We start from the raw sequence: 18,903 nt of genomic DNA, 5'->3' as shown, positions 1-18,903 counted from the left end.
GGGCAAGGTGGATGGATGGGATCCTTGAAGTGACTGGATTGATCTTGAAGGAGCTGGGGATGGTGATGGCCGACAGGGAGCTCTGGCGTGAGCTGGTCCATGAGGTCACAAAGACTTAGAAACACTGAAGAAATGAACAACAAAAGTCTTTCTTGCTCTCTGGTTCCCTCTTGTGGTTGTATCTAAGTGCTACAGAGTGAGGCGCATTTTGGAGTCCTGGTCCCAAAAGGGGTGGATTTTTAAATCAAAACCCTACCATTAACTTAAGTTGGAGAATGAAGTATCCATGTACCACACTTGGTCCATATCCATCAAGCCATGTAGGAGACCTCGTGGAACAAACATATGTACATACTTTGGCCTTTATCTATATAATCTTGCCCTTTGAACTGGAGATGAATGCTTCTAGAACATGGCCATATAGGTCAAAAACCTACAACAACTCAGTGATTCCAGCCATGAAAGCCTTTGACAATACAGAATCCATGCAGTTTGATATTTTAACTGCGATGGCTCAATGTTTTGGAATGCTAGGAGACGTAGTTTGGTGAGGAACCAACACTCTTTGGCAAAGAAGGATTGTAAACTTCTAGCTTCCAAGATTCCACAACATTGAGCCATAGCTGTTAAAGTGGTATCAGACTGCATTCATTCTGCAGTGTAGATGTGCCCACACTGTGCTGATATTTCCACCATGAGATGCCTGCAAACTCCCGTCCATCTGCCTGTCCATCCATCTCGCTGTCTGCCACTTTGGAGAATGAATATCTTGCAGGAGACACAAACGGAGTCGCGATGGTGGGCCAGCCAGACATCCAAAGCAGACTGGCAAACGCTCTAATTTGTCCGTTCATCAATATGTTTTTCCTGAAAGGGACCATATGCTTCCCTGGAGCTCACCATATGGTTTCGAGGAAGACGAAGAAGCAAGACGAAATGGCAATATTTGGTTAGTCACAAGCCACTGAGCAGCACGGATTTTTGGCAATGGGAGGAGACGGAAAGGAGAGCATCGCACACAGACAAGAATGTGTGCTTCAACCTTGGATGCATCTACTACACTCTAGAATAAATGCACTTTGGCATCACTTTAACTGTCGTGGCTCAATGCTATGAAGTCCTGGGAGTTGTAGTGTGACAAAGTCTTTAGCCTTCCCAAGCCTGAACTCTCCAAACAAGTCAAGATGACTTAAAGGTCCAACTAACAGAACTAATACTTTGGCACCACTTTAACTGCCAGTGCTATTGGGCACCCTGGGATGTATAGTTTGGTTATTTATTTATTTGTTTATTTATTTATTTATCGCGTCAGTATCAACCAGACAATTGTATTACATTTTTAACAAAGCAAACAAACAGACAAAACACAAAGTTTGCAAGCTTGGTAGTTGATTAAATGTCCTTTGACCAGTATCTGGCCACTTGGAGTGCCTCTGGTGTTGCCGCAAGAAGGTCTTCCATTGTGTATGTGGCAGGGCTCAGGCTGCATTGCAGCAGGTGGTCTGTGGTTTGCTCTTCTCCACACTCGCATGTTGTGGATTCCAATTTGTGGCCCAATTTTTAAGATAGGCTCTGCATCTCGTGGTGCCAGAGCGCAGTCTGTTCAGCACCTTCCAAGTCGCCCAGTCTTCTGTGTGCCCGGGGGGGGGGGGGGGGAGTCTTTCATTTGGTATCAGCCATTGATTGAGGTTCTGGGTTTCAGCCTGCCACTTTTGGACTCTCGCTTGCTGAGGTGTTCCAGCGAGTGTTTCTGTAGATCTTAGAAAACTATTTCTTGATTTAAGTCATTGACGTGCTGGCTGATACCCAAACAGGGGATGAGCTGGAGATGCCACTGCCTTGGTCCTTTCACTATTTGTTGCTACTTCCCAGCGGATGTCAGGTGGTGCAATACTGGCTAAACAGTGTAATTTCTCCAGTGGTGTAGGGCGAAGACACCCCGTGATAATGCAGCATGTTTCATTAAGAGCCACATCTACTGTTTTAGCATGGTGAGATGTGTTCCACAGTGGGCATGCATACTCAGCAGCAGAGTAGCATAGCACAAGGGCAGATGTCTTCACTATATCTGGTTGTGATCCCCAGGTTGTGCCAGTCAGCTTTTGTATGATATTGTTTCTAGCACCCACTTTTTGTTTGATGTTCAGGCAGTGCTTTTTGTAGGTCAGAGCACGGTCCAGAGTGACTCCCAGGTATTTAGATGCGCTGCAATGCTCCAGTGGGATTCCTTCCCAGGTAATCCTCAGAGCTCGAGATGCTTGTCTGTTCTTAAGGTGAAAGGCACATGTCTGTGTTTTGGATGGGTTAGGGATCAGCTGGTTTTCCCTGTAATAGGCAGTAAGAGCACCTAGAGCTTCTGAAAGCTTCTGTTCTACCATCTCAAAGCTCCCTGCTTGAGCGGTGATGGCACGATCATCAGCATAGATGAAGCTCTCTGTCCCTTCTGGCAGTGGCTGGTCATTTGTGTAGATGTTGAACATGGATGGGGCAAACACGCTCCCCTGAGGCAGGCCGTTCTTCTGTTTCCGCCATCTATTTCTCTGGCCCTGGAACTCTACAAAGAAGCTCCTGTTTTGTAGCAGGTGAGGTGGTAGTCCTTTGTGATATTATACATTTTTTTCAGGAGGAGGCGATAGTTGACAGTATCATAAGCCGCTGACAGGTCTATGAAGACAGCTCCTGTGATCTGCTGTCTTTCAAAGCCATCTTCTATGTGCTGAGTCAGGTTCAGCACTTGCTGAAGTATAATTTGGTGATGCACTAGCACTCTTTGGCAGAGAAGTCCACATGAAACTACAACTCCTAGGATTCCCTAGCATTGTTTCATGGCAGTTAAGTTGTATTAAACTATATTAATTCTACATTCTGAAATGACTGCAAACTTTTTAGCACTTTGATTTTAGTTTGCAGTAATTGGAGTAAGCTGAAAACACAGAAGGAGGAGGCTGGATGGCCATCTGTCGTGAGGGCTCAGATTGTGTCTCCCTGCCTGGCAAAAGTGGGACTAGATGACCCTTGAGGTCTCCTCCAGTGCCCATGATTCTAAGTCACAGAACTGATGCCACAGAACAACAAACAACAGCAGAAATGGAAGAGAAAGGGAATTAATGAGTGGGTTCAAGCATAACATGGCTATAGCAAGAAAGAGGAGTGACCGACAACTCGCCCATTGTCCCTGCTTGTCATCCTCCAAGCGAGTGTCAAGAGAGCAAAATGAGCGAGAGAAATAAAGCTGCGAAATATCTGTATCCAAGCAACTAGTGAGCAACAGCCTTGGACCAAATTCTGACGCACTTTTATTAATTCCCTGTCTGCTTTTCCCCTCTTGCCCTTTATTAATATCCACAATTGCCTGAGATAAAAGGGATGCTTGAACGACAAAGAACGACTTCTCTTTGCAATTTACAGGTTGAGCAAAAGGACAATTCAAAATTAGGGAGCCAAAAGAAACATTTGGGTGTCACAGGTGGAGGGCACCCACTTATGACTTAATATACACTCCAACTAACTTTGCAAGACTTGGAAATAAAATAAAAGGGATTCTGGGAAGGAGTATTGCACAATCCAATTGACTATGCAATAGAGTTGTGCACAGAAACATTTTCCTTTTGGTACATCCATTCTTTCATTACTTTCGTCACCTTCAGGAGCACGTAACGGGAAGGCCCCTCCCGGTACGAAAATCAGCTTGTGTTGGGACTCAGCCTGTGTTTGAACCTGAGCCTGTGCTTGAAGCTGTGATTGTGTTTCAGTCTCCTGATGTTTCTGTGTCTGATGTGGGGAATGAGGAGGGAAATCAGTCCCCTGTTGCTTCTGATGTGGAGGATGATGGGGCTGACTCTACGTTGCAAGATGGAGACACTTTGTTCAATGAGTTTCATGCAGACACTGACAGAGAGGCTTCGGTGCAAAGGGCGGATTCTCATGAGAATGTTTTCAGGCTTTGGGAAGAAGGGTTACTCCCTCCGCTTATGAGCTCTCCAGATTCTAGTTTGGAAAACAGTCTGACACCTAATAAAGTTAATGAGGAGTCACATAAGCAGAGTCAATGGCTGGAGATTAGCCAGAATCAACAATCATGCACCCCACGATTCAGACAACCAGTCAAACCCCCAAGATTTCCAAATTCGTATTTGCTGTGACGCTATAGCTACCCATCTTACCTCCGTATACGGGGTCCTGATCCAAGAAGGCCAACCTTTACAGGCAGCGTTTGAGTAGCCCTGTGAACAGAAACACAGCTGGATTAAGATCAGGTTCTCAGGGTTGGATTAAAGTCCATTATGGAACCCCAGAAAAAAATTGTTGTTTATTCTTTCTTTTACTTATATCACACTTTTCTCCAATTACAAGATGCAAGATGGTTTCCAATGACTTATGGTGCGGTGTATAAAGAAATGCGTAGTTACCTAACACCAAGAATCCCACAGCTGAACACCACTGTAAAGGATTATATGTAATATCACACTACTGGACAATAGTATGGTAGCGAGATGTTAGAGGTGTGTAATGGTAGAGTGAACACTGCTTCAGTCTTCTTTTGGTTTAATGCTGCCACCAACCCGAGCTGCCTTAGGATTTTTAAAATGAGTCTTTGAGGTAAACTTTTCCCTTCCCTGCCAACACAGCTCTCCCCTTAGCTCCCAAAATAACTGTTTGGATAAGATACCTTTCTGTGGTATTAGGATGTTAAAGAAGCTGGAATTATCACAAAGGATTACAGATAGATTGAGGAACGATAGAGACCCTTTTGGAAGTTAAATAGAAAAAGATTTATTTATAAAAACAACAGACAACTAACTTCGTCTGAGAGGCACAAAACACTTGACTTGTTACAAATGTACAGTAGCTTGATGGTTACTTGAAAAGAGTTTCTTCACTTAGTTACATACAGAGCTAATCAAACAGATATAGCTGCTGGTTACAAAAAAATCCTTCACCCTACTTCAGAGAAATAGCAATGAGTTTCTGACTAACCTAACCTAGGTAGTCCCCTGAGTTATCAGCTAACTCTCCCAGAGTTCTTACCGCTGACTAACTCAGTCTAGAGAACTAAACTCTTGTGCTATCTCCCACAAGAAATCAGGTAGCGGTCTGACCCTTCCTGTCAGCTAATCAGCCCTGCCTGACACAGACGCTCTCTCTCTGAAAACCCAGTTTCAAAATCACTTCTTCTTCCCAACTCTCCCAACTCTCATTTCCACAGAAGCTGAAATATTTTCCCTCCTAAGACTTGGTTCCTCTCCTCTCCTCTAGCCAATCCTAAGAGACCTCAAACTCCTCCCATCTTCTAGCTATCCCCACTCAAGATGGCTGCTTCCCTGGCATACACTCTCAAAATGGAGGTTTGCCCTACTGTTATCCAGGCTTCGTTTTCTGCCCTACTAGGTAAGATTCACTACATAGTGCAAACAATTATTTTAACAGTTTCTATGTATTTTAATTGACTTGTAGATTTGATTCTATTTTAATATCGATACACCATGGATTTTTTAAAAATGTGAGTCACTTTAAGTCTGGACCAAGAGAGAAAAACTGAGTGGTAGTGATGATAATAATCATGGCAACCCATTGGTTGACTCTGTTTAAGTCACACTTTCTCAGCCTCAGAAAGAGGCAAAAGAAAGTCCTCTTCTGGAACCAAAGCTTGGCCTTGGAAATCATAGAATAATAGAATCAAAGAGTTGGAAAAGACCTCCTGGGCCATCCAGTCCAACCCCATTCTGCCAAGAAGCAGGAATATTGCATTCAAATCACCCCTGACAGATGGCCATCCAGCCTCTGTTTAAAAGCTTCCAAAGAAGGAGCCTCCACCACACTCCGGGGCAGAGAGTTCCACTGCTGAACGGCTCTCACAGTCAGGAAGTTCTTCCTCAAGTTCAGATGGAATTTCCTTTCTTGTAGTTTGAAGCCATTGTTTCACATCCTAGTCTCCAAGGAAGGAGAAAACAAGCTTGCTCCCTCCTCCCTGTGGCTTCCTCTCACATATTTATACATGGCTATCATGTCTCCTCTCAGCCTTCTCTTCTTCAGGCTAAACATGCCCAGCTCCTTAAGCCGCTCCTCATAGGGCTTGTTCTCCAGACCCTTGATCATTTTAGTTGCCCTCTTCCTCTGGACACATTCCAGCTTGTCAATATCTCTCTTGAATTGTGGTGCCCAGAATTGGACACAATATTCCAGGTGTGGTCTAACCAATGGTTTGGGTGACCTTGGTGAAGCCCACACTCTATCAGCTTCAGAATAAGCAAATCCCTGATGAACAACTCTTTGCCTAGGCAAAAAACGCAACAGGTTTCGCTTTTTGGAGTCCTTTTTCTTCATCTTTGGGTCCCTGCATTGCAATCCCATTTCAAAAAGGGGATGATGGGATGTGAAACCACATGGCGTTATGCTCACAAACACACAGGCACACAAGACACCTCCCAACACAGCAATGTCAATTGGAAACAAATGTGCGAATGAGCCCCTTGTTCCATTTCTAAATATACCCCGGTTGTCACGACAACCATGGTGCGACTGACGGCTCTCGCACTCGGGGCCTGTATTTATTTAATTGTCAACGGCGCAAGGCTGACTCAGAATAAAGTGCCGCCCGAGACGCCTTATTGCCATGGAGATGGATGGCTTTGAGCTACAGGTGTTTCAGAGCCGCAGAATGAGCTGACGTGAAAAACCCGGAGTCAAAAATTGACGGATGGACAGACTCGGGATGCATCTACACTGCAGAATTAATCCAGTTTGGCACCACTTGAACTGCAGTGTCTCAATACTGTGGAATCCCCAGAAATGTAGTTGCACAAAGTCTTTACAGCACTGGTCACTCATAAAATCATAAAATCACAGAATCAAAGAGTTGGAAGAGACCTCCTGGGCCATCCAGTCCAACCCCATTCTGCCAAGAAGCAGGAATATTGCATTCAAATCACCCCTGACAGATGGCCATCCAGCCTCTGTTTAAAAGCTTCCAAAGAAGTAGCCTCCACCACACTCCGGGGCAGAGAGTTCCACTGCTGAACGGCTCTCACAGTCAGGAAGTTCTTCCTCATGTTCAGATGGAATCTCCTCTCTTGTAGTTTGAAGCCACTGTTCCATTGCGTCCTAGTCTCCAGGGCAGCAGAAATCATTGAAATCCACAAGCATGTGGACAATTTCAACAGAAAGGAAGAAACCATGAAAATGAACAAAATCTGGCTACCAGTATTAAAAAACTCAAAAATTACAGCAGCAAAACAACAGAGGGGAAGCAAACAGGCACATGAAATCACTCTCAACAAAAGATTCCCCCCAGGCGCTTCCAAGCCATTGAATGCAAATCAAGGTGATCAGCTGAAACATTCACAGCTAGCCCCAGCAGAAAAAAGTCCTTTGTCCCACCCTGGTCATTCCACAGATATATAAACCCATTTTTTCCCAGTTCCAACAGACCTCACTACCTCTGAGGATGCTTGCCATAGATGCAGGCGAAACGTCAGGAGAAAAATTGCCTCCAGAACATGGCCATAGAGCCCAGAAAAACCTACAACAACCCATGGAATCCGGCCATGAAAGCCTTCGACAATACTTAGGAAGAATGTTCTAGCAGTATAATATGCTACTTGAGAGTCCATCAGAGACTCCTTCCGTGCAGGGCTTTAAAGAGAGACTGGGTGTCCATCTGCCAGGAGGGCTTTGATGGTGTTTGACTCGATGGCCTTTGAGCTCTACCATTCTTTATTCTGTGATTTGATGACAAGAGGAGCGCTTGCAACGGATGCCGTCCTCCATCCTCCGTGCCTTGGCAACCTGAAGCTTTCCTCCCGGCTCAGCCTTTGCGTCGTCGCTGCTGCTATGAGCTGTCCTTTGATGACTAAGAACGAATCCAAGACGCAATTTTCGCTCCCGGCTCACAGGGCTGGCTTGAAACCCCGCCACTCGCTGTGTTTATATTTAGTCTCCTCACCACCTCTCTGTGTAATAGCTTTCTGAATCACATTCATCAAAGGGGAGCACGATCCGCTCCTTCTCCAAAGTTGCTCAAATCACAGGTCGGATGTGTTAATTAGAGCTCTCCAAAAATTGCACTCTCTCTTCTTAATTAAAAAACAACAACCAAGATCGGAGGGTGACAGACCTTTTCCTGGCATTAATTTGTAACGTCCTCTTAGTGCTTGTCTGCGCAGATTATAAGAAACCATGCTCACCTCGCAGCCGCTGCGATCCTGACGCACAATGTTCTTTTTTATTTGCTTACAAGAAGGTCATTGGTGTTTTAATCCATTTTTAAAACTTTGCCTTTAACTTCGCCGGGAGCTGGACAGGGGGAGTGTGTCCCTGTTGGTTCTGCTGGACCTCTCAGCGGCCTTCGAGACCGTTGACCACGGTATCCTTCTGGGACGCCTCATAGGTATGGGACTTGTGGGTACTGCTCTGCAGTGGCTCCAGTCCTTTCTTGAAGGACGGTCCCAGAAGGTGTTACTGGGTGACACCTGTTCGGCCCCACAACCATTGTTGTGTGGAGTCCCACAGGGTTCAATTCTGTCCCCACATGAAGCCACTGGGGGAGATCATCCGGAGTTTCAGAATGAGGTGTTATCTCTACGCAGATGATGTCCAAATCTGTCACTCCTTCTCACCTGTCAAGGAGGCTGTCCAGACCTTGAACCGGTGCTTGGCTGCTGTGCCAAACTGGATGAGAGCTAACAAATTGAAACTGAATCCAGACAAGACAGAGGTCCTCCTAGTCAGTCGCAAAATCGAACAGGGCATAGGGTTACAGCCTGTGTTAGACGGGGTTAGACTCCCCCTGAAGACGCAGGTTCGCAGCTTGGGAGTGATCCTGGATTCATCGCTGAGCTTGGAACCCCAGGTCTCAGCGGTGGCCAGGAGAGCTTTTGCACAATTAAAACTTGTGCACCAGTTGCGCCCGTACTTTGGGAAGTCTGATCTAGCCACGGTGGTCCACGCTCTCATTACATCCCGAATAGGTTACCGAATAGGATGTAATAGGTTACATCCCGAATAGGTTGCACTCTATATGGGGTTGCCTTTGAAGACTGTTCGGAAACTTCAACTGGTCGAGCGAGCGGCAGCCAGATTAGTCACCGGAGCGTCGTACAGGGAGCATACCACCCCTCTGTTATGTCAGCTCCACTGGCTGCCGATCCAGTTCGGAGCACAATTCAAAGTGCTGGTCTTGACCTACAAAACCCTATACGGTTCCGGCCCAGCGTACCTGTCCAAACGCATCTCCCTCTACGTCCCACCTCGGAGTTTGAGGTCTTCTGGGGAGGCCCTGCTCTCGACCCTGCCTCTATCACAAGTGAGATTGGTGGGGACGAGGAGTAGGGCCTTCTCGGTGGTGGCCCCCCACCTGTGGAATTCACTCCCCAGGGAAATTAGGTCATCCACATCCCTCCTCTCTTTCAGAAGGAAATTAAAAACATGGTTGTGGGACCAGGCTTTCGGGCAATCTGGTGGTTAGATAAGGGCAATGACGACCAGAATCAATAGTACTTGACAATGTGGGATGAATTTACGGACTCTGAGATGGCGAACGCTGAGCATTAGATTGTTTTTATTGATTTTGACGTATATACTCACTGTTTTAATTGTTATAATTGCTGTTTACATGTTTTATCCATTGTTATGTTTATGCTGGCATCGAATTATGCCTTTGTAAGCCGCCCTGAGTCTCCCCTCGGGGGTTGAGAAGGGCGGGGTAGAAATGCCCGAAATAAATAAATAAATTTAATCCAAAGATTTTTTATAGAAAATCCAGCCTTTTGGGCATGTGGCTGGCTGTTGAGGGCTGCATCTACACTATAGAATTAATGCAGTTTGGCACTTGGTTAAGTGTCATGGAACCATGTTATAGAGTCATTAGATTTGTATTTTCTTTCTTTGAGACAGAAGGCTAAAGATCCTGTAAAATTACAACTTCCAGGATTCTATAACATTGAGCCATGGGAGATTGAGTGGTGTCAAACTGAATTATTTCTATAGTGTAGATGTACTCCAGAACCTCGGTCTCTCATTGAACATCGACAGAACTGACGTGCTCTTCCAGCAGTCTCCAGCCAATCCCTCTCCACTGCCAGAAATACAGCTTAATGGTGTAACATTAGAAAATGTTGACCATTTTCGCTCCCTTGGCAGCCACCTCTCCACCAAAGTCAACATTGACACTGAAATTCAACACTGCCTGAGCTCTGCGAGTGAAGCATTTTTCTGAATGAAGCACAGAATGTTTGAGGACTGAGACATCCATAGGGAGGGTGTTTGTTTATAAAGCTATTGTCCTCCCAACCCTGCTATATGCATGCGAAATGTGAACTATCTACAGATGTCACATGCAACTCCTGGAACTATTCAATCAGCGCTGCCTCCAAAAAATCCTGCAAATCTCTTGGGAAGACAGGCAAACAAATGTGAGCATGCTGGAAGAAGCAAAGACCACCAGCATTGAAGCGATGGTCCTCTGCCATCAACTCCGCTGGACCGACCACGTTGTCCAAATGCCCAACCACCATCTCCCAAAGCAGTTGCTTTACTCTGAACTCAAGAATGGAAAACTGAATGTTGAAGGACAAGAAAAAAGATTTAAAGATGGGCTCAAAGCCAACCTTTAAAACTGTGGAATAGACACTGAGAAATGGGAAGCCCTGGCCCTTGAGCACTCCAGCTTGTTGGCTCCAGATGTTTTGGACTACAATCTCTTATGATGACATGTTGGCTCCAAGTGTTTTGGACTACAATCTCTTATGATGACATGTTGGCTCCAGATGTTTTGGACTTCAATCTCGTATGATGGCTTGTTGGCTCCAGATGTTTTGGACTACAATCTCTTATGATGGCTTGTTGGCTCTAGATGTTTTGGACTTCAATCTCTTATGATGGCTTGTTGGCTCCAGATGTTTTGGACTACAATCTCTTATGATGGCTTGTTGGCTCTAGATGTTTTGGACTTCAATCTCTTATGATGGCTTGTTGGCTCCAGGTGTTTTGTACTACAACCTCTTATGATGGCTTGTTGGCTCCAGATGTTTTGGACTTCAATCTCTTATGATGGCTTGTTGGCTCCAGATGTTTTGGACTTCAATCTCTTATGATGGCTTGTTGGCTCCAGGTGTTTTGGACTAGAATCTCTTATGATGGCTTGTTGGCTCCAGATGTTTTAGACTACAATCTCTTATGATGGCTTGTTGGCTCCAGGTGTTTTAGACTACAATCTCTTATGATGGCTCTTTGGCTCCAGATGTTTTGGACTACAATCTCTTATGATGGCTTGTTGGCTCCAGGTGTTTTGGACTTCAATCTCTTATGATGGCTTGTTGGCTCCAGGTGTTTTGGACTACTGTCTCTTATGATGGCTTGTTGGCTCCAGATGTTTTGGACTACAATCTCTTATGTTGGCTTGTTGGCTCCAGATGTTATGGACTACAATCTCTTATGATGGCTTGTTGGCTCCAGATGTTTTGGACTACGATCTCTTATGATGGCTTGTTGGCTCCAGATGTTTTGGACTACGATCTCTTATGATGGCTTGTTGGCTCCAGGTGTTTTGGACTACAATCTCTTATGATGGCTTGTTGGCTCCAGATGTTTTGGATTACAATCTTTTTGATGACTTTTTGGCTCCAGATGTTTTGGACTACAATCTCCAGAGGCAGATTCTTTCCTGGTATTTACTAGGTGATATATCTTGACATTGTTATGGCATGGCAGGCAGAAGCTTTGCTTGTGTTGGCTTGAGGATTCCAGGAGGTGAATTCCAAACAGTAACATTTCCAGGGACAGATAGACCATAGAGTGCTTTTAGTTCTGACTGCCTTGTTGTTGTGCCCTTAGCAGCTCAAAAAGTGAGTCTTTTGGGTTTATGTCCCTGACTGCAAAGGCTTTTGTTAGCCTTGCCCATGTTTGACCTGAGGATGCTGGGAGTTGGAATTGTGCTTATATAACAGACATGGGCAAACTTTGGCCCTCCAGGTGTTTTGGACTTCAACTCCCACAATTCCTAAGAACTGTTAGTTGAAGTCCAAAACACTTGGAGGGTCAAGTTTGCCCATGCCTTGTCTAGACCATAAATTGATGGATTCCACCTAAACATAAGCAAGAGCTTCATTCCTGTAAGATCTGTTCAATGGTGGAATAGATGGCTTGGAGGATGCTTGGAGGATGCTAAAGTCTTCCTCATTGTAGCCTCAATGGGCATCTTTCAGGATGGCTGTTCAACATCTACACAAATGACCAGCCACTGCCAGAAGAGACAGAGAGTTTCATCTATGCTGATGATTGTGCCATTACTGCTCAAGCAGGGAGCTTTGAGATGGTAGAACAGAAGCTTTCCTAAGCTCTAGGTGCTCTAACTGCCTATTACAGGGAAAACCAGTTGATCCCCAACCCATCCAAAACACAGACATGTGCCTTTCATCTCAAGAACAGAGAAGCATCCCAAGCTTTGAAGATCACCTGGGAAGGAATCTCACTGGAGCATTGCAGCGCACTGCTCCACTCTGGACCGTGCTCTTACCTGGACCGTGCTCTTACCTACCAGAAGCACTGCCTGAACATCAAGCAAAAAGTGGGTGTTAGAAACAATATCATACGAAAGCTGACTGGCACAACCTGGGAATCACAACCAGACACAGTGAAGACATCTGCCCTTGTGCTATGCTACTCTGCTGCTGAGTATGCATGCCCAGTGTGGAACACATCTCACCACACTAAAACAATGGATGTGGCTCTTAATGAGACATGCCACATTATCACAGGGTGTCTGCGCCCTACACCACTGGGGAAATTACACTGTTTAGCTAGTATTGCACCACCTGACATCCGCCGGGAAGTAGCAACCAATAGTGAAAGGACCAAGGCAGAGACATCTCCAGCTCATCCCCTGTTTGGGTATCAGCCAGCACGTCAATGACTTAAATCAAGAAATAGTTTTCTTAGATCTACAGAGACAGTCGCTGGAACACCTCAGCAAGCGAGAGTCCAAAAGTGGCAGGCTCAAACCTGGCTGATACCAAATGAGAGACTCCCCCCTGAGCACACAGAAGACTGGGAGACCTGGAAGGTGCTGAAGAGACTGCGCTCTGGCACCACGAGATGCAGAGCCAACCTTAAGAAATGGGGCCACAAAGTGGAATCCACGACATGCGAGTGTGGAGAAGAGCAAACTACAGACCACCTGCTGCAATGCAACCTGAGCCCTGCCACATGCACCATGGAGGACCTCCTTGCGGCAACACCAGAGGCACTCCATGGGGCCAGATACTGGTCAAAGGACATTTAATCAACTACCAAACTTCACAAATTTTGTATTTTGTCTGTTTGTTTGCTTTGTTCTGTTAGAAATGTAATATATTTGACTGGCTGTCCTGACACGACAAATAAATAAAAAAGGAGGGCTTGGATTGTGTGGGTTGGACTAGGTGGCCCTTGGGGTCCCTTCCACCTCCAAGATTTTATGATTCTGTATTTAACCCTGTCCTAAAACAGAGGATCCTCTTCAAAGAAGGCTGACCCATCTACAAAAATATATGGATTCCACTAAGACTTATTTTTAACACCTCAAGGACATCTTCTTCGATTTATTTACCGAACGAAGACAAACAGTTTGCCTTTCTTCTCTCTCTTTTGGGACTATCGTTCAAAGCCAAGCGTGAGATGAAGAGTCTCGGCAATCACTACCTTTCCTTTCTACCTTCAGAAAGAAGGGGCTAACCTTGTTCTTCATCGCTTTTGCCTGAAGACATTTCGTCCTCAATCAGAGACAATGCAGTTTTGCAAAACTTTTCCAACAATGTGATTATTGTTGTTCATACTGGGGGAAAATACAACAATAATAACTGATTGTTTCTTAATTGTCCAGAGAAGCAATCTTAATTGTCTTACTAAAGTAAATGGCATTGAGCTGGCAGAGAAAACACAAATTGCCTTTGAAAGAAAGGTGGCATTCAATGGTAGCAAAAAAAATCCAAAAAATGCTCCGTTCAGCAAAGAACAAGAGGGATCCTCTCACCTCTGCAGGAGTCTACCGTGTACCACGCAGCTGTGGACAAGTCTACATATATAGGGACCACCAAACGCAGAAATGCCCAGACACGCATCAAGGAACATGAAAGGCACTGCAAACTACTCCAACCAGAGAAGTCAGTCATAGCAGATCACCTGAGGAACCATCCTGGGCACAACATATTATTTGAGAACACAGAAATGCTGGACCACACCAACAACCACCATGTCAGACTACACAGAGAAGCCATTGAAATCCACAAGCATGTGGACAATTTCAACAGAAAGGAGGAAACCATGAAAATGAACAAAATCTGGCTACCAGTATTAAAAAAAAACTCTAAAATTACAACAGCAAAACAACAGAGGGGAAACAAACATGCACATAAAATCACTCTCAACAAAAGATTCCCCCCAGGCACTTCCAAGCCATTGAATGCTAATCAAGGTGATCAGCTGAAACATTCACAGCTAGCCCCATCAAACAAAAGTCCTTTGTCTCACTCTGGTCATTCCACAGATATATAATTTATTTATTTATTTATTTATTTCTGGTACTTTTACCCCGCCCTTCTCAACCCTGGAAGGGGGACTCAGGGCAGCTTACAGAAAAGGCAGAATTCGATGCCTATACAGATTACACATAATATACAAAAAACATAATTAAAACAGTTACCACAATTAAAAACAGTCAACAGCCAGTACATAATACATCATATAAAACATCCTATAAAATCATTCTTATAATCAGCGTTTCGTTTTCCAGAGTTCCATAGATCCAATCCGTTAATCATTTCCATTGTCCTAGTTCCAACAGACCTCACTACCTCTGAGGATGCTTGCCATAGATGCAGGCGAAACGTCAGGAGAAAAATTGCCTCCAGAACATGGCCATATAGCCCGGAAAAACCTACCACAACCCAATGGTAGCAAAGTTGAAAAGAATCCTTGAAAATATCTGAAAAATACTTGAAATTTTTATTTCATCAGAGATAGGAGTGCTGAACCTGACTGAGCACATAGAAAATGGTTTTGAAAGACAGCAGATTACAGGAGCTGTCTTCACAGGCCTGTCAGCAGCTTATGATACTTTAAACCATTGCCCCCTCCTGAAAAAAAATGTATAATATCACAAAGGATTCCCACACCCATTTCATAAGAAATCTGCTACAAAACAGGAGCTTTTTTGTTGAGTTCCAGGGTCAGAGAAGCAGATGGCAAAAAACAGAATGGTCTGCCTCAGGGGAGCGTGCTTGCTCCATCAATGTTTAACATTTACACAAATGCCCAGCCACTGCCAGAAGGAACAGACAGTTTTATCTATGCTGACGATCATGCCATCACCGCTCAAGCAGGAAGCTTTGAAATGGTTGAACAGAAACTCTCCAAAGCTCTAGGTGCTCTTACTGCCTATTACAGGGAAAACCAGCTGATTTCTACTCCATCTAAAACACAGAAGTGTGCTTTTCACCTTAAGAACAGACAAAAATCTTGAGCTCTGAGGATCACCTGGGAAGGAATCCAACTGGAGCATTGCAGCACACCCAAATACCTGGGAGTTACTCTTGACTTATAACAGCCACTGCCTGAATATCAAGCAAAAAGTGGGTGCTAGAAACAATATCATACAAAAGCTGACTGGCACAACCTGGTGATCACAACCAAGCACAGTAAAGACATCTGCCCTTGTGCTATGCTACTCTGCTGCTGAATGCGCATGCCCAGTATGCAACACATCCCACCATGTTAAAACAGTGGATGTGGCTCTTAATGAGTCATGCCATATTATCACAGGATGTCTACACCCCACACCACTGGAGAAATTATACGATTTAGCTGATATTGTACCACCTGACATTCATTGGGAAGTAGCAGCCTGTAATGAACTCCAAAGCATTCACATCTCCGGCCCTTCATCTGTTCAGATATCTGCCAGTAAGCCATTGACTTAAATCAAGAAACAGCTTGCTTCCTAAGATCTATAGAGATACTCACAGGAACACCCCAGCAAATGAGAGTCCAAAAGTGGCAGGTAAAAACCTAGAACCTGATTACAAATGAAAAACTTCCTCCTGGGCACACAGAAAGCTAGGTGACTTGGAAGGCGCTGAACAGACTGCGCTCTGGCACCACGAGATGCAGAGCCAACCTCAAGAAATGGGGCTACAAAGTGGAGTCCACGACAGGCGAGTGTGGAGAAGAGCAAACCACTGACCACCTGCTGTGATGCAACCTGAGCCCTGCCACATGCACAATGGAGGATCTTCTTGCAGCAACACCAGAGGCACTCCAAGTGACCAGAAACTGGTCAAAGGACATAATAGAATGTCAAGCCTTTAACTTCGTATGTGGTTTTTCTATACATTAAAACTGTATTCTCAATTTGCTTCTGACAAGATAAACAAATAAATCAGAGGTAGGAATCTATCCAGAAGACAGTCCTGGACTAACAAAAATCTTTGCCTTTTGGGACTTTTCCAGCTTTTTCAATTATGTGTTCTACACAGAAAACAAGATTTTTTTGTGTGCAGGAAAACGAGATTTTATGTGGAGGAAATAACATTTACTTCCCAGAACTATTGTTTTCTATCAAAACATTTTCAGTCCATAAAATGCTGTTTTCCCCACACACGTGGGATGATGATGATGATGATTGTTATTATTATTATTTTGTAGAATCAATCCCAAACTGTAGTAGTATTGTCAAAGGCTTTCATGGCCGGAATCAATGGGTTGTTGTAGGGTTTTTTGGGCTATATGGCCATGGTTTAGAGGCATTATCTCCTGACATTTCGCCTGCATCTATGGCAAGCATCCTAGTGACCTCACTACCTCTGAAGATGCTTGCCATAGATGCAGGCGAAAAAGTCAGGAGAGAATGCCTCTAGACCATGGCCATATAGCCCGAAAAAACCTACAACAACCCACTGTTGTAGTATTATTCAGAAACTACAATTTTCAAAGACTTCCCCATGGAGGGAAGAAAAATTGTTAAAATTACTCACTGCTTCTTTCAGGAATGCAATTAGCAAATAAATGCATCTCAAGAGCAGCTGTGCAGATTCTAAAATTGGACCCACAATTTGAAACAAAAGCTGTTCACGGCAAGGCGTCTTTAAATCTAAGGAACTAAGGAAGGCAACAAATATTCCTAATTCTTTTGGTCCCAAGAGGAAAGGGGATCCTAATGAACTTCACTGAAAAAAAGGTAAATAGCCCTATTTCTATGATTAACAGCCCCAATTCCAAAGTTGCAAGAAAAATCATTTGGCAAGAAAAATCAGTCACATAGTGTGCAGAAGCTGTTGGGTTTTATATTAAACTAGCTGTGCCCTGCCACGTGTTGCTGTGGTCCACTGGGGCTTTTGCCAAAATGTAGTACCATACATCTCTCTCAACTGATATCCATTTTGTCAGCTTTGACCCAGCTCTCTAAGTTGTTACGGCCATTTGGGATTCTGATCCTGTCCTCTGGGATATCTATCGTCTTTCCCTCCCAACCTCCTCTGAAGATATCTTGCCAAGGAAACCCTCGAAGATGGAGGCCAGAAGTCAGAGTCAACTTGAAGTCTGGGCACCACAATTCAAGAGAGATGTTGACAAGCTGGAATGTGTCCAGAGGAGAGCGACTAAAATGATCAAGGGTCTGGAGAACAAGCCCTATGAGGAGCGGCTTAAGGAGCTGGGCATGTTTAGCCTGAAGAAGAGAAGGCTGAGAGGAGATATGATAGCCATGTGTAAATATGTGAAAGGAAGCCACAGGGAGGAGGAGGGAGCAAGCTTGTTTTCTGCTTCCTTGGAGACTAGGACGCAATGGAACAATGGCTTCAAACTACAAGAGAGGAGATTCCATCTGAACATGAGGAAGAACTTCCTGACTGTGAGAGCCGTTCAGCAGTGGAACTCTCTGCCCCGGAGTGTGGTGGAGGCTCCTTCTTTGGAAGCTTTTAAACAGTGGCTGGATGGCCATCTGTCAGGGTGATTTGAATGATTTGAATGTAATATTCCTGCTTCTTGGCAGAATGGGGTTGGACTGGATGGCCCATGAGGTCTCTTCCAACACTAGAATCAAAGAGTTGGAAGAGACCTCATGGGCCATCATCCAGTCCAACCCCATTCTGCCAAGAAGCAGGAATATTGCATTCAAATCACCCCTGATAGATGGCCATCCAGCCTCTGTTTCAAAGCTTCCAAAGAAGGAGCCTCCACCACACTCCGGGCAAGACAGTTCCACTGCTGAACGGCTCTCACAGTCAGGAAGTTCTTCCTCATGTTCAGATGGAATCTCCTCTCTTGTAGTTTGAAGCCATTGTTCCCTTGCGTCCTAGTCTCCAGGGAAGCAGAAAGGAAGCTTGCACCCTGTGGCTTCCTCTCACATATTTATACATGGCTATCATATCTCCTCTCAGCCTTCTCTTCTTCAGGCTAAACATGCCCAGCTCCTTAAGCCGCTCCTCATAGGGCTTGTTCTCCAGACCCTTGATCATTTTAGTCGCCCTCCTCTGGACACATTCCAGCTTGTCAATATCTCTCTTCAATTGTGGTGCCCAGAATTGGACACAATATTCCAGATGTGGTCTAACCAAAGCAGAATAGAGGGGTAGCATTACTTCCTTAGATCTAGACACTATGCTCCTCTTGATGCAGGCCAAAATCCCATTGGCTTTTTTTTGCCGCCACATCACATTGTTGGCTCATGTTTAACTTGATGTCCACGAGGACTCCAAGATCTTTTTCACACGTACTGCTCTCGAGCCAGGCCTCGTCCCCCATTTTGTATCTTTGCATTTCGTTTTTCCTGCCAAAGTGGAGTATCTTGCATTTGTCACTGTTGAACTTCATTTTGTTAGTTTTGGCCAATCATCTCTCTAATCTGTCAAGATTGTTTTGAATCCTTCTCCTGTC

General features: G+C 44.7%; 1 protein-coding gene across 4 annotated transcripts in view; it reads right to left on the bottom strand.

Moving 5' to 3' along the window:
* Positions 1–18,903, bottom strand: part of LPP (LIM domain containing preferred translocation partner in lipoma) — a 398,174-nt gene that overhangs the window by 261,448 nt on the left and 117,823 nt on the right. For all 4 annotated transcript variants that reach the window (XM_067466127.1, XM_067466130.1, XM_067466126.1 and 1 more), the window contains exon 3: positions 4,164–4,223. The gene's annotated coding sequence lies outside the window, so the exon portion shown is untranslated. The remainder of the gene's footprint in view (positions 1–4,163; positions 4,224–18,903) is intronic.

Source organism: Anolis sagrei, chromosome 3 (assembly GCF_037176765.1).
Source record: "Anolis sagrei isolate rAnoSag1 chromosome 3, rAnoSag1.mat, whole genome shotgun sequence".
In the NCBI taxonomy this organism is placed as follows: domain Eukaryota; kingdom Metazoa; phylum Chordata; class Lepidosauria; order Squamata; family Dactyloidae; genus Anolis; species Anolis sagrei.
The sequence above is the reverse complement of the archived record's forward strand: the minus strand, read 5'-3'. Positions and strand labels throughout refer to the sequence as shown.